Source organism: Vombatus ursinus, unplaced genomic scaffold (genome assembly GCF_900497805.2).
Source record: "Vombatus ursinus unplaced genomic scaffold, bare-nosed wombat genome assembly UNPS02014634.1, whole genome shotgun sequence".
Lineage (NCBI taxonomy): Eukaryota > Metazoa > Chordata > Mammalia > Diprotodontia > Vombatidae > Vombatus > Vombatus ursinus.
In genome coordinates, this window is record NW_020954412.1 from 585 (window position 1) to 10,358 (window position 9,774).

Here is a 9,774-nt window from a genome sequence, read left to right on the forward strand (position 1 = left end):
TTAAAGAAAAAAATTAATATCACACTTTGTATTTTAGGCACAAGTCTGCCAGAAATGGTTTTTATTGATATTTAAAATTTTTTAATTAACTTTAAATTTAACTTAAATTTGAATCAACTTTAATTTTAAATTAATTGATTTAATAATTAATTATTGCTTAATTAATCTTTATTAAATTAATGAGGTTTTTAATTATTAATATTAATTTAGTTTAACCGTTTAAACTTAACATTTTAAATCTAAGCATTTTTATTTAGAGAAATATGCAAATCATAAAAGTCATATCAGGCATGCCTCTAACACAAAACATTTTGAAGTAACAGTTATGGGAATATTGAACTGGGAAAATTTCACTATGACAAAGTTTAGGGATAAAATACTGTTTCATCTGGTAGAACAGGAGTCCTTTTTTGGTCATGGGGTATTTCTGTCATGTCATGTTGCTTCTTGAGCAATGGGGGTAATAATAGTAAGGGGTTCTAACAGAAGTCCTATCTTGAACTTAGAACAGCAGGTGCTGGGAGTCTAGGTCTGTGGGGAAAGCAGATATTCCCCAGAGTTCAGGGCTAAATGATACGGGGAGGTTTTTATTCAGGGCTGGAGCACTGTGGGGAGGCAAGTGAGTTCCTTCCTCACAGTAATAGATGGCTAAATCCTCAGGCTCCAGCCTGCTGATTGTGAGGGTGAAATCTGTCCCAGACAAACTGCCAGAGAATAGATTGGAAACTCTGTAAATCAGGAGTTTGACAGCTTGTCCTGGTTTCTATTGGTACCAATGTAAGTAAATGTTCCCATTGTTGTGTAAGAGGCTCTGACTGGCCTTGCAGTTGGTGGTGACTCTCTCTCCCAGAGCCACAGACAGGGAGGCTGGAGATTGGGTCAGAACCAACTCTTGTGGTTCCCCTTGTGAAATTAACCATGAGACATTTGAGGTTCTAGAACCAAGATTATTTGTGCTCCTTTCCCAAACTCTCCCTTCAATTTCTGATCACAACAGTTGATAAATTCATCTCTCCAAAGCCCCTTTCTTCTAACTCCTATATCATCTCTCAAAGACTTTTCTCACTGAGATAGTGAATGCAGTAAAGCTCACATTGCAAGGGGCCTCTCCCAGCCTTCTGTCTTTCTCCATAATCTCCTCCCCACATTCTCCTTCCTCACCTGGGAGCCATAGGAGGAAGAAAAAAGGAGCTGAGCTGAGGACTCCATCTCCACAGTGAGCTCTGTCCAGTGCTGATCCCTTCTCCAGCAGACAAGCAATGATGGAATTCATCAAGTTTAGTCTAGTTTAATTGATTTGATAAAATGGAGTCGTAGGATATGTAAGCTAGTGCCTACTACAGAGAAAGTGCTCAATAAATGCTTTTGAACATTGAAATGATTGGAATCTTACTGCAATCATTTCTTTTATAACAGATATCCCCCACAAACAAAACAAAGTCTAACTTTCATCCACTGCCACCCTAAATCCAAGTATTGCTGAGTGCACCAAAACTTGATTACAGCTAAAGGTTGTGAACTGTCCATGGAGCTTTTGCTACCAGAATTCACTTTTAGGTGATGCAGCACTAAATCACTAAATAGATGCTGCCTCAGACAAACTGAGACTGGGGGGAAATCTTAGCATAAAAAGACCAAGGTCTCCCACTGCATCCAGGGCCATCTCCAGTCATTGTAAACTACATCTTGCCACTGGACCCAAATGGCTCTGGAGGAAAAAGTGAGGCTAGTGACTTTGCTCAGCCCTGCATCACTTAAATCCAATTCACTTGCAAGTCAAGACATCACCTTCCTGATGTCATTGGTCCACTTTGGGAAAGGTTGAACAGCAGTGACTAGCAGAAGAGCAATGGTACCCTCTGCTGGTCAGAGGGAGGAGTGACAGGAGGCATTCTTCATGTTCCTCATCCCTTTTCCAAGTTCCAGCAACAGGGATTGTTAGGGCTAGAATAGGGACCTGAGAAATCACCTAGGAGGGTGTTAAGGGCCAGATGTTCATTGTCACAGTGGAAATGAGATAACCAGCTTTGGTGAGCAAAGTAGTAGAGCAAGAGTTTATATCTATACAGAAAGGTCTAACTTTCAAACCACTCAATATTGGGTCTTTTGACCCTCACAACAACCCTGGGAAGCTAGGTGTCCCTATTAGCCCCATTTGGATGTGAAGGAAATGGAGTCGCAGAATGATTATTTATTTATTAATAGTTGGGGGGAGAAGTGAAATACAAGTCCTCATGAATCCAAGCACATTATTTTCTTAGTGTCTTAGCTAACAAATATTCAAACTGATTCTGGAAAGGAGCATCCCTGTGCTACACAAACTCTCCAGATCTGGGTACAGTTGGCTTGTAATCCTTGGAGTAAAGTCCGTTAAGACATCTACATCATTATTCTTCCTGATGCATGCCTGGGTGCAAGGGGGCAACATTTTAAGGACACAAATGCACAAGACTTTACCTTCTCTTTTCGTACCTGGATATGGGCTGTCCCCCATCCTTTCTGATGCTTCACTTCCTAACCCCCACACCTCAGGAACCCATACTTTCTTTAAGACTCAGCTCAAGCAGGGCTTCATCTTGATCCTTTTCTCAATGTCCCCCAGCAGTAAAATCCTTCATCCTGAGAGAAAGAGGGATCATTTAGAATCCAAGAGTTATATCCTGCTAATCATCTCCCATTAATTGACCATTCAGGGATATCCTTAAGGACAGATAGCAGGGGTGTTTACTCAGTAAAGAAAAAAGCCATACTCAGACCCACATAGGTAAGCTGTTTGTTTCACCTGTACATATAAAAAGTTAGAATTTTTACAACCAGTCTCTCTGATAAGTGCCTCATTTCTAAAATATGTAGATATTTAACTCAAATTTAAAAGAATATAGTCAAAATCTTTTTCTGCATCTATTAAGATGGTCATGTGGTTTCTCTTAGTTTTGTTGTTGATATGATCAATTATGCTGATAGTTTTCCTAATATTGAACCAGCCCTGCATTCCTGGTATGAATTCTACCTGGTCATAGTGTATTATTCTTGTGACAAGTTGCTGTAATCTATTTGCTAGTATTTCATTTAAAATTTTTGCATCTATATTCATTAGGGGAAATTGGTCTGTAGTTTTTTTTTTTCTGTTTTGACTCTTCCTGGTTTAGATATCAGCACCATATTTGTATTATAAAAAGAATTTGGTAAGATTCCTTCTTAACCTATTTTCCCAAATAGTCTATATAGTATTGGAATTAATTGTTCTTTAAATGTTCAGTAGAATTTGCTTGTAAATCCATCTGGCCCTGGTCTGATCCTGAATGAAATGAGCAGAACCAGGAGAATGTTGTACACAGTAACAGCTATGCTGTGTGATGACTAATATTGATAGATGTAACCCTTCTCAGCAATACAAGGATCTAAGACATCTCCAAAGGCCTCATGATGGAAAATGCTATCCACATCCAAAGAAAGAATTATGGAGTTTGAATGTAGATTGAAGCATACTATTTGCTATTTTTTTTTCCTTCCTTCTGTTGTGTTTTGTTTCCTCTTTCTGGTGGTTCCTCCTATTGCTTCTAATTCTTGCCTACAACATCACTAATGTGAAAATGTTTAATAGGAATATATATGCATAGCCTATATCAGATTGTGCACAGACTTGGGGAGAGAGGTGGGGAGGGAGGGGGAGAAAAATTTAAAACTCAAAAGCTTATGGAAGTGATTGTTGATAATTCAAAATAAATAAATTAAAATTTTTTAAAAAGAGAAAAAAAGAATACAAGTCATTCCCTAATTGATAAATGGTCAAAGAATATGAACAAGCAGTTCTCAGATGAAGAAATTAAAACCATCTATAGTCATATGAAAACATGTTCTAAATCACTATTGATTAGAAAAATGCAAATCAAAACAACTCTGAGGTACCACATCACACCTATCAGGTTCCTGGCATGGCACTGTCCAGCTTTCATAGGCATACAACGAATTGAAACTGAATTGTCTTAGGAAGATTCTGATGATCACCTGGTTAGAGAAGGCACCAGACACTGAGGTCCTTTCTTGAACTAAACTGCCACACATTCAAACTACTGCAGAGAGCACAGCTTTGATGGGCTGGACACCTTGTTTGAATGTCAAACATTGAAAGCTTATCAAAAAGAGAATTTTTAGGGAGAACTCACACAGCACTAGTGCTCACATAGTGATCAGAAAAAGTGATACAAGGACACTCTCAAGGTCTCTTTTAGGAACTTTGGAAGTGATTATGGGACATGGCAGATGCAGGACCACCAAACATGGTGTGCCATTATCAGAGAAGGTACTGTGCTCTATGTGCAAAACAGAATTGAAGTAGCTCAAAAGAAACTTGATATGCTCACATGTTCACACAGACTATTTGTGCCCGACCTGTGGTAGAGCATTTCAAGCTCATTTTGGTCTAATTACCCAGTTAGACAGACTGTAACTTGATTCTAAAAGAGTGATGTTATTTTGATCGTCTTTGCAAATGAAAGACAATAACCTTTCCAATGTGGTTCAGGGAAATAGTGAAGGGGAGGGATACACATAATACTTGAAAGAAAAAAATGTTGTTGTTGTTCATCCTTAATTCTTGAAGAACAGTGACATTAGGAGGGTGAAGTCTTGACTTGTAAGTTTATTAAGTTTAAGTGAGGCAGAGCTGTGCAAAGTCATCCACCTCACTCTCTCCTCCAGAGTTACAGGGATCCAGTGGCAAGACACAGATCAGGACAACTAGTGATGGCCCCGATGCAGTGGGTGAGCTTGGTCTTTTTAAGTGACAGTCTTCCCCAGGTCTCAGTTTGACTGAAACAATACCCATTCAGTGAGGTACGTCTTGAGGCAAAAGATAGCCTAGTTTGACCCCCCAAAAGAATCAGTCTGGGATGGGAAGACCCTCAGAGTTTCTGGTCAGACCAGCACCAATATTTACACTTCAAAGAAAAAAAAATGAAAGGCAAAAATAGACAGCAAAATTGTAATACTTGGAGATAACAAAATACCACTTTCAGATTTAGACAAATTAAAAGGATAAGCAGAAAGAAGTTTTAGCACCTAATGTACTGTTGGGAGAGGGGACCAAGGCAGAGTGAAGAGTCAGGGATGGCTTCTATGTTGCTACTGTAGAGGGAATAAACCAAATCTGGGGAAAATAGCCTCTCCCCAGAAACAGTTACCTTAGATATCAAAGAAGCTGAGCTTTCTTACAGGGTTATGGAAACAGAGACAGACCCTCAGTCTGTACTTTATTCACAGGATAATCCCAATGATTCTGTTTTGAAGAGACCTCCAGTAATGGGGCAGTGCCCCAAGATATTTTGAGGGAATTCACTAGAGAACTACCTCCTCTGGCCTTGCCACATATTCTGGGCAAGAGAAAACATCCCCACTGAAACAAACTTTGCAACACCTGAGACCAGGGTTCTCCCCAAACCCAAATCACCTGACATCCTGACTCTATTACCCAAACACTCCAATGAAGAAAGTGGCTGTCTAGCCTCCCCAGATGGACTAAGACTGGGTCAAACCCTATTTATTTCTTTATTTCCCTTTGTTCCCTCAGGGCAGCTCCAGGGAGCTGATGCTGCTTTATCTCCAGGGAGGAATTCCAGCTAGATGGTACAGGGGAGAGAAGCCTGGACCTGGAGTCAGGAAGAACTGAGTTCAAATTACACCTCAGATACTTCCTAGCTGTGTGACTCTGGGCAAGTCACTTAACATGTTTTTCTCACTTTCCTGAATTATAAAGTGGGGAGAATAATGGCACCACCCCCCAAAGGCTGCTATGAGCATTCCATTGGTCAAGAGCTTGGTAGTGCCTGGCACATGGTGCTATATAAATGCTAGCTATTATTACTTGTATTTCTCTCCAGGAGGTTCTTAGGACCTCTGGGCTGAGGAATTCCCCAACACTAACCTCAACTTGCTTAAGGCAAGACACTGTTTCTCCATTGCACCCCAGTGCAGTGTCTGGAACATACAGATGAGGAAACTGAGGCTAAGAGATCAAGTGACTTGACACAGTTGATAGGTATCTGAGGCAAAGTTCGAATTCAGGTCTAGCTCATGAAGATCCACTACTACCCATTGTACCACACAACTTCATGGAGAAGATGGAGAATTAGCTACAAAAAAGCAGCCCTAGGGCTGAGGGAGAGTTATTCCCATGAGGAAGGAGGTGGGCAGGGAAAAAGGGGGACCTAGTCAGATCACAGGAATGACTTATTGATCCATTGGTTAAATAACAAATTCATAGTAGCAAAGGTGAATGAGGCAGGATCTGAACTCAGGATTTCCTGGCTCCAGGCCCAGATCTCTGTCCCCTGTACTCCTTAGCTGTCAGGGTTCTATAGATAAAGACATACATCTATCTGTTTATCTCTCTGTCCATCTATCTCTGTCTCTCTCACTCTGGCTACTGATTTCTGTATCCTATGCAGACTGAATTGGAAGTGAGAAGCTCCCAATCAAAACCTTCTCTCAGGTAGTTTGGCAACTTTTCTATAAGGTACACTTGTATGGAAGTGCTTCCATCCCTGAGAAGTTAAGCACTTTATTCAGTATTACATGGCCAGCATGAATCTGAAACTGGACTCCATAATGGGTTTCTTGACTACTGGGTCAATCAATTAATCAATAAACATTGATTGAGTGCCTATTATGTGTTATGAACTCTGCTAAGTGCTGAAGACAGAAAAATGTGCAAAACTAAGTTCCAGCCCTCAAAGAGCTTACCATCAAATGGGGAGACATCATGCAAACAAGTCTATCAAAATCAAGCACCTTTCTGTCTATCATTCCATATTGCATAATCTAAATAACATATTTATGCCACTGATAATTATATCTCTATCATCTGTATGTCATATACATCATCCATATACGTATCTATGTAAGTTGGGAGAGGGAATGAGTACAGAGAGAAATGAGGAAGGACCCAAGCTGGGAAAGACTGGCTCGAGCCCACCAAGAATATTTGGGGAAATACTGTCAGCCCTGGGATGTGGCTGCTAAGTGTCTGTTCTACTAACTATGTAGCCTTGTCACTTTGATCAGACCATTAAACCTCTCTTCCAGTTAACGCTATGATAAAACACAAAATCCTCACCCTGGCATTTAACATTCTCCACAATATGGCTCCCTCCAACCTCCAACAAGGAGCTTCAGGTATATCATGTGACCAGAGCCAGACCAGAGCCAACCTCCAAGTCCCCCATTGGAGGAGGATTGAGTGTGGCCAGAAAACTCAGGAAGCTGCAGTCTGGACCTGAATGTTTATTAGTTTGTTTTTAATCTGTCTTCTCTGAAGCTGGTTCTATCCTTCCTCACTCTGGCTGGATTCTTGGACTGAAGATTTTGTCCATAGATTCTCAAGCTAGATTTACCTTCCTTCCAAATATTTGAAATACAGCTAAAAAATTAATAAAACTAAAGCTGTCTTTGGAGGGGTGTTCCCAACTAGCTAGAGCTAATAATCAGGAAATCAGGGGCCATGTCCAGAGATAAAAGTTACAGGAATTTGGAAGGATTTTTCAGCACACTCTCCCATAAAGGATCTGTGCCCATCAGTGGTTGTGATACTTGGAGGTTCTTTCAGGGGCCAGAATGGGAGTCTGAAGCCATTCCATAATACATGCTCTCCCAGAATCTGCCCAAGCCATTGCCAAGCAACGATGGAATTCCTCAAGGTTAGTCCAGTTTGGTTGATATGATAAAATGGAGTCTCAGTCCATCTCCCCTAGTGCCTAATACATAGTAACTGCTCAGTGAATGCTTTTGAATTGAATTCAACTGATTGGAATCATGCTGCAATCATCTCTTTTAGAAAAGATGTCTTCACCAAACAAAACAATGTCTAACTTGCATCCATTGCTATCCTTTTTCCAAGTGTTGCTGAGCACACCAAAACTTGATTGCAACCAAAGGTTGTGAACTGTCCATGGTGACTGTGCTAATAGGATTCACTCTCAGGTCATGCAGCACTTAATCACTGAATGGATGCTGCCTCAAACAAACTGAAACCTGGGAAAGACCTTAGCTTATAAAGGCCAAGGTCTCCCACTGCATCTGGGTCCATCTTTAGTCTTCCTGATCTATATCCTGTCACTGGACCCAGATAGCTCTGGAGGAGAGAGTCACTTTACACAACCTTACCTTGCTAAAGTCCAATTCATTTGCAAGTCAAGACATCACCATCCTGAGGTCATTGGTCCTCTTTGAAAAGGAAGGACAAACAACAATCTATGAGAGGAAGCTTATTGGAACAACAAAATCCTTATTATTAGGATAAGAAAAAAGTGCAGATGGGCTCTTCATAAGGAGAATATTTCAAAAATTAGAAGTATCAAACAACTGAATCTATCAATTTTACTCAAGGAAGGCATCCCATTTTGAATCAAAGCTGGAGGCTGCTGAGCCAGAGCTGGTTCAAAGCTGTAACTGTCATACATATTACTCTAGGTGGAATTTCATCATTTCAATAATCAGTGGCCAGACAAATTCTCATAAAACTTGGATATTATAAACATACTTGCAAGCTGCCCCTCCCCAAACTCTACTTTGGCTGTTAGAGGTCTTAATTACTCAGTAAAGCACTTCATTACTTTCGAATTGGACAACCTCTTCTTTAAGCAACTTCTTTCCCAGGGCTAATAAGATTTTCCGACCTTGCCCAAAGAGAAGGTCCCAAAGCATTTGGTTAGTCCCCAAAGAACTGGGAGAATTTATAAGTCTTTTCTACTTTTCCCAAAAGGTAAGTCATTATTTTTATTCTTTTTAAAGCCAAATATATCCAATGATATACTTAGCAGTCGTTAACCATGGTAACCACATTCTCCCACATTCTCTAACAGTTTAGTTCATCATTTCACAGCATCTAGATCAAAAGAGAAGTTGATTTCTTAAGTATACAAATGCATCATCCTCTAGATATGATTTTTAAAATTAACCACATTTCTTAACAAATAGTTCCCCAAAATCACAATAAAATTTTGAAGCATAATAACAAAAGCAATATTACAGATTTAAAACAAATCTTTTGACAAGACAGATTTAAAACAAAATCTTGCTGCCAATCAAATGACATCAATTCAGTTGAATATATTTTCCAAGCTATCTTACAGAACACATCACTTTGTCCAGCTATGATTTTAATACTCTACATTGAATGGATCTCAAGTAAGACTTTTCCTATGTATAGTCAAGCACTCTTCAAATCCAAGGCACATCATTCAACATCAAGTCTGTCTTCAGCCACTGATTCCAAAGAGCCCAAAGTTGCTCAATTCTATGAAAACCTAAAACATTACCTAGGGAAAAAAGGCAGAGTTGTCAAAGTTCTATACAATTAGTCAAAGCAAGACCTGGAACTGATTGAGTCTCAGATCATGAGGTTCTTATTGTGAAATTTAGACCCAAATTGAAGAAAATAGGGGAAACCCATCAGACCCAACAGATATGACCTAAATAACATTGCTTATAAATGGGAAATGGAAGTGATGCATAATTTTAGAGATCTAGTAGATAGAGTGCCTGAAGATCTATGGACAGAGGTTCTTAATATTGTTCAGGAGGAAGCAATTGCAAGTATTCCAAAGAAAAAGAAGGGGAAGAAAGCAAAATGGCTGTCTGATGATGCCTTACAAATAGCTATGGAAAGGAAGGTATACCCAAATGAATTCAGAATTCCAGAGAATAGCAAGGAGAGATAGGAAGGTTTTCTTAAATGAGCAATGCAAAGAAATAGAAGAAAACAATTGAATAGGAAGG